Below are 7,523 nucleotides of genomic sequence, written 5' to 3' on the forward strand. Positions count from 1 at the left end.
CGGAGTATCAGGGTTTCGGACGAGAACTCATCTGTTACACGGGCACTTCAATGTTTTTAAACTTATTTGAACTCCAGCCTATTTTTGCATTCAGTATGCATCATTCAAAGCGACGTCATCAATTCCCAACACGTTCTGACATCATTTGTTGTTTTTCAGTCATTTACCGATTTGTTTAGAGAGCTAAATGACGGTGAAATTGAAAATCACTACAAAATGAACTCTGAAAATGTTGGAACTTGGCACGGTATCATCATTTCGCCCGCATAGCATGTGCAAAAGTTTAGAGAGGGTCACGGCGAAAACTGGACGCACCTCGTGTACAAACTGGACAATCTCTTTCGGAGTATCAGGGTTTCGGACGAGAACTCATCTGCTACACGGGCACTTCAATGTTTTTTAAACTTATTTGAACTCCAGCCTATTTTTGCATTCAGTATGCATCATTCAAAGCGACGTCATCAATTTCCAACACGTTCTGACATCATTTGCTGTTTTTCAGTCATTTACCGATTTGTTTAGAGAGCTAAATGACGGTGAAATTGAAAATCACTACAAAATGAACTCTGGAAATGTTGGAACTTGGCATGGTATCATCATTTCGCCCGCATAGCATGTGCAAAAGAGTAGAGAGGGTCACGGCGAAAACTGGACGCATCTCGTGTACAGACTGGACAATCTCTTTCGGAGTATCAGGGTTTCGGACGAGACTCATTTGTTACACGGGCACTTCAATGTTTTTTAAACTTATTTGAACTCCAGCCTATTTTTGCGTTCAGTATGCATCATTCAAAGCGACGTCATCAATTTCCAACACGTTCTGACACCATTTGCTGTTTTTCAGTCATTTACTGATTTGTCTAGAGAGCTAAATGACGGTGAAATTGAAAATCACTACAAAATGAACTCTGGAAATGTTGGAACTTGGCATGGTATCATCAGTTCGCCCGCATAGCATGTGCAAAAGAGTAGAGAGGGTCACGGCGAAAACTGGACGCACCTCGTGTACAAACTGGACAATCTCTTTCGGAGTATCAGGGTTTCGGACGAGAACTCATCTGTTACACGGGCACTTCAATGTTTTTAAACTTATGTGAACTCCAGCCTATTTTTGCATTAAGTATGCATCATTCAAAGCGACGTCATCAATTCCTAACACGTTCTGACATCATTTGTTGTTTTTCAGTCATTTACCGATTTGTTTAGAGACCTAAATGACGGTGAAATTGAAAATCACTACAAAATGAACTCTGAAAATGTTGGAACTTGGCACGGTATCATCATTTCGCCCGCATAGCATGTGCAAAAGTGTAGAGAGGGTCACGGCGAAAACTGGACGCACCTCGTGTACAAACTGGACAATCTCTTTCGGAGTATCAGGGTTTCGGACAAGAACTCATCTGCTACACGGGCACTTCAATGTTTTTTAAACTTATTTGAACTCCAGCCTATTTTTGCATTCAGTATGCATCATTCAAAGCGACGTCATCAATTTCCAACACGTTCTGACATCATTTGCTGTTTTTCAGTCATTTACCGATTTGTTTAGAGAGCTAAATGACGGTGAAATTGAAAATCACTACAAAATGAACTCTGGAAATGTTGGAACTTGGCATGGTATCATCATTTCGCCCGCATAGCATGTGCAAAAGAGTAGAGAGGGTCACGGCGAAAACTGGACGCACCTCGTGTACAAACTGGACAATCTCTTTCGGAGTATCAGGGTTTCGGACGAGAACTCATCTGTTACACGGGCACTTCAATGTTTTTAAACTTATTTGAACTCCGGCCTATTTTTGCATTCAGTATGCATCATTCAAAGCGACGTCATCAATTCCCAACACGTTCTGACATCATTTGTTGTTTTTCAGTCATTTACCGATTTGTTTAGAGAGCTAAATGACGGTGAAATTGAAAATCACTACAAAATGAACTCTGAAAATGTTGGAACTTGGCACGGTATCATCATTTCGCCCGCATAGCATGTGCAAAAGTTTAGAGAGGGTCACGGCGAAAACTGGACGCACCTCGTGTACAAACTGGACAATCTCTTTCGGAGTATCAGGGTTTCGGACGAGAACTCATCTGCTACACGGGCACTTCAATGTTTTTTAAACTTATTTGAACTCCAGCCTATTTTTGCATTCAGTATGCATCATTCAAAGCGACGTCATCAATTTCCAACACGTTCTGACATCATTTGCTGTTTTTCAGTCATTTACCGATTTGTTTAGAGAGCTAAATGACGGTGAAATTGAAAATCACTACAAAATGAACTCTGGAAATGTTGGAACTTGGCATGGTATCATCATTTCGCCCGCATAGCATGTGCAAAAGAGTAGAGAGGGTCACGGCGAAAACTGGACGCATCTCGTGTACAGACTGGACAATCTCTTTCGGAGTATCAGGGTTTCGGACGAGACTCATTTGTTACACGGGCACTTCAATGTTTTTTAAACTTATTTGAACTCCAGCCTATTTTTGCGTTCAGTATGCATCATTCAAAGCGACGTCATCAATTTCCAACACGTTCTGACACCGTTTGCTGTTTTTCAGTCATTTACTGATTTGTCTAGAGAGCTAAATGACGGTGAAATTGAAAATCACTACAAAATGAACTCTGGAAATGTTGGAACTTGGCATGGTATCATCAGTTCGCCCGCATAGCATGTGCAAAAGAGTAGAGAGGGTCACGGCGAAAACTGGACGCACCTCGTGTACAAACTGGACAATCTCTTTCGGAGTATCAGGGTTTCGGACGAGACTCATTTGTTACACGGGCACTTCAATGTTTTTTAAACATATTTGAACTCCAGCCTATTTTTGCGTTCAGTATGCATCATTCAAAGCGACATCATCAATTTCCAACACGTTCTGACACCATTTGCTGTTTTTCAGTCATTTACCGATTTGTTTTGAGAGCTAAATGACGGTGAAATTGAAAATCACTACAAAATGAACTCTGAAACTGTTGGAACTTGGTATGGTATCATCATTTCGCCCGCATAGCATGTGCAAAAGAGTAGAGAGGGTCACGGCGAAAACTGGACGCACCTCGTGTACAAACTGGACAATCTCTTTCGGAGTATCAGGGTTTCGGACGAGAACTCATCTGTTACACGGGCACTTCAATGTTTTTAAACTTATTTGAACTCCAGCCTATTTTTGCATTCAGTATGCATCATTCAAAGCGACGTCATCAATTCCCAACACGTTCTGACACCATTTGCTGTTTTTCAGTCATTTACCGATTTGTTTAGAGAGCTAAATGACGGTGAAATTGAATATCACTACAAAATGAACTCTGAAAATGTTGGAACTTGGCATGGTATCATCATTTCGCCCGCATAGCATGTGCATAAGAGTAGAGAGGGTTACGGCGAAAACTGGACGCACCTCGTGTACAAGCTGGACAATCTTTTTCGGAGTATCAGGGTTTCGGACGAGACTCATTTGTTACACGAGCACTTCAATGTTTTTTAAACTTATTTGAACTCCAGCCTATTTTTGCGTTCAGTATGCATCATTTAAAGCGACATCATCAATTTCCAACACGTTCTGACACCATTCGCTGTTTTTCAGTCATTTACCGATTTGTTTAGAGAGCTAAATGACGGTGAAATTGAAAATCACTACAAAATGAACTCTGAAAATGTTGGAACTTGGCATGGTATCATCATTTCGCCCGCATAGCATGTGCAAAAGAGTAGAGAGGGTCACGGCGAAAACTGGACGCACCACGTGTACAAACTGGACAATCTCTTTCGGAGTATCAGGGTTTCGGACGAGAACTCATCTGTTACACGGGCACTTCAATGTTTTTAAACTTATTTGAACTCCAGCCTATTTTTGCATTCAGTATGCATCATTCAAAGCGACGTCATCAATTCCCAACACGTTCTGACATCATTTGCTTTTTTTCAGTCATTTACCGATTTGTTTAGAGAGCTAAATGACGGTGAAATTGAAAATCACTACAAAATGAACTCTGAAAATGTTGGAACTTGGCACGGTATCATCATTTCGCCCGCATAGCATGTGCAAGAGAGTAGAGAGGGTCATGGCGAAAACAGGACGCACCTCGTGTACAAACTGGACAATCTCTTTCGGAGTATCAGGGTTTCGGACGAGAACTCATCTGTTACACGGGCACTTCAATGTTTTTTAAACTTATTTGAACTCCAGTCTATTTTTGCATTCAGTATGCATCATTCAAAGCGACATCATCAATTTCCAACACGTTCTGACATCATTTGCTGTTTTTCAGTCATTTACCGATTTGTTTAGAGAGCTAAATGACGGTGAAATTGAAAATCACTACAAAATGAACTCTGGAAATGTTGGAACTTGGCATGGTATCATCATTTCGCCCGCATAGCATGTGCAAAAGAGTAGAGAGAGTCACGGCGAAAACTGGACGCACCTCGTGTACAAACTGGACAATTTCTTTCGGAGTGTCAGGGTTTCGGACGAGAACTCATCTGTTACACGGGCACTTCAATGTTTTTTAAACTTATTTAAACTCCAGCCTATTTTTGCGTTCAATATGCATCATTCAAAGCGACGTCATCAATTTCCAACACGTTCTGACACCATTTGCTCATTCTCAGTCATTTACCGATTTGTCTAGAGAGCTAAATGACGGTGAAATTGAAAATCACTACAAAATGAACTCGGAAAATGTTGGAACTTGGCATGGTATCATCATTTCGCCCGCATAGCATGTGCAAAAGAGTAGAGAGGGTTACGGCGAAAACTGGACGCACCTCGTGTACAAACTGGACAATCTCTTTCGGAGTATCAGGGTTTCGGACGAGAACTCATCTGTTACACGGGCACTTCAATGTTTTTAAACTTATTTGAACTCCAGCCTATTTTTGCATTCAGTATGCATCATTCAAAGCGACGTCATCAATTCCCAACACGTTCTGACATCATTTGCTGTTTTTCAGTCATTTACCGATTTGTTTAGAGAGCTAAATGACGGTGAAATTGAAAATCACTACAAAATGAACTCTGAAAATGTTGGAACTTGGCACGGTATCATCATTTCACCTGCATAGCATGTGCAAAAGAGTAGAGAGGGTCACGGCGAAAACTGGACGCACCTCGTGTACAAACTGGACAATCTCTTTCGGAGTATCAGGGTTTCGGACGAGAACTCATCTGTTACACGGGCACTTCAATGTTTTTTAAACTTATTTGAACTCCAGCCTATTTTTGCATTCAGTATGCATCATTCAAAGCGACATCATCAATTTCCAACACGTTCTGACATCATTTGCTGTTTTTCAGTCATTTACCGATTTGTTTAGAGAGCTAAATGACGGTGAAATTGAAAATCACTACAAAATGAACTCTGGAAATGTTGGAACTTGGCATGGTATCATCATTTCGCCCGCATAGCATGTGCAAAAGAGTAGAGAGAGTCACGGCGAAAACTGGACGCACCTCGTGTACAAACTGGACAATCTCTTTCGGAGTATCAGGCTTTCGGACGAGAACTCATCTGTTACAAGGGCACTTCAATGTTTTTTAAACTTATTTAAACTCCAGCCTATTTTTGCGTTCAGTATGCATCATTCAAACCGACGTCATCAATTTCCAACACGTTCTGACACCATTTGCTGTTTTTCAGTCATTTACCGATTTGTCTAGAGCTAAATGACGGTGAAATTGAAAATCACTACAAAATGAACTCTGAAAATGTTGGAACTTGGCATGGTATCATCATTTCGCCCGCATAGCATGTGCAAAAGAGTAGAGAGGGTTACGGCGAAAACTGGACGCACCTCGTGTACAAACTGGACAATCTCTTTCGGAGTATCAGGGTTTCGGACTAGACTAATTTGTTACACGGGCACTTCAATGTTTTTTAAACTTATTTGAACTCCAGCCTATTTTTGCGTTCAGTATGCATCATTCGAAACGACATCATCAATTTCCAACATGTTCTGACACCATTTGCTGTTTTTCAGTCATTTACCGATTTGTTTAGAGAGCTAAATGACGGTGAAATTGAAAATCACTACAAAATGAACTCTGAAAATGTTGGAACTTGGCATGGTATCATCATTTCGCCCGCATAGCATGTGCAAAAGAGTAGAGAAGGTTACGGCGAAAACTGGACGCACCTCGTGTACAAACTGGACAATCTCTTTCGGAGTATCAGGGTTTCGGACGAGACTCATTTGTTACACGGGCACTTCAATGTTTTTTAAACTCATTTGAACTCCAGCCTATTTTTGCGTTCAGTATGCATCATTTAAAGCGACATCATCAATTTCCAACACGTTCTGACACCATTCGCTGTTTTTCAGTCATTTACCGATTTGTTTAGAGAGCTAAATGACGGTGAAATTGAAAATCACTACAAAATGAACTCTGAAAATGTTGGAACTTGGCATGGTATCATCATTTCGCCCGCATAGCATGTGCAAAAGAGTAGAGAGGGTCACGGCAAAAACTGGACACACCTTGTGTACAAACTGGACAATCTCTTTCGGAGTATCAGGGTTTCGGACGAGAACTCATCTGTTACACGGGCACTTCAATGTTTTTAAACTTATTTGAACTCCAGCCTATTTTTGCATTCAGCATGCATCATTCAAAGCGACGTCATCAATTCCCAACACGTTCTGACATCATTTGCTGTTTTTCAGTCCTTTACCGATTTGTTTAGAGAGCTAAATGACGGTGAAATTGAAAATCACTACAAAATGAACTCTGAAAATTTTGGAACTTGGCACGGTATCATCATTTCGCCCGCATAGCATGTGTAAAAGAGTAGAGAGGGTCACGGCGAAAACTGGACGCACCTCGTGTACAAACTGGACAATCTCTTTCGGAGTATCAGGGTTTCGGACAAGAACTCATCTGTTACACGGGCACTTCAATGTTTTTTAAACTTATTTGAACTCCAGCCTATTTTTGCATTTAGCATGCATCATTCAAAGCGACGTCATCAATTTCCAACACGTTCTGACATCATTTGCTGTTTTTCTGTCATTTACCGATTTGTTTAGAGAGCGAAATGACGGTGAAATTGAAAATCATTACAAAATGAACTCGGAAAATGTTGGAACTTGGCATGGTATCATCATTTCGCCCGCATAGCATGTGCAAAAGAGTAGAGAGGGTTACGGCGAAAACTGGACGCACCTCGTGTACAAACTGGACAATCTCTTTCGGAGTATCAGGGTTTCGGACGAGAACTCATCTGTTACACGGGCACTTCAATGTTTTTAAACTTATTTGAACTCCAGCCTATTTTTGCATTCAGTATGCATCATTCAAAGCGACGTCATCAATTCCCAACACGTTCTGACATCATTTGCTGTTTTTCAGTCATTTACCGATTTGTTTAGAGAGCTAAATGACGGTGAAATTGAAAATCACTACAAAATGAACTCTGAAAATGTTGGAACTTGGCACGGTATCATCATGTCACCCGCATAGCATGTGCAAAAGAGTAGAGAGGGTCACGGCGAAAACTGGATGCACCTCTTGTATAAACTGGACAA

Source organism: Aegilops tauschii, chromosome 1 (genome assembly GCF_002575655.3).
Source record: "Aegilops tauschii subsp. strangulata cultivar AL8/78 chromosome 1, Aet v6.0, whole genome shotgun sequence".
Classification (NCBI taxonomy): domain Eukaryota; kingdom Viridiplantae; phylum Streptophyta; class Magnoliopsida; order Poales; family Poaceae; genus Aegilops; species Aegilops tauschii.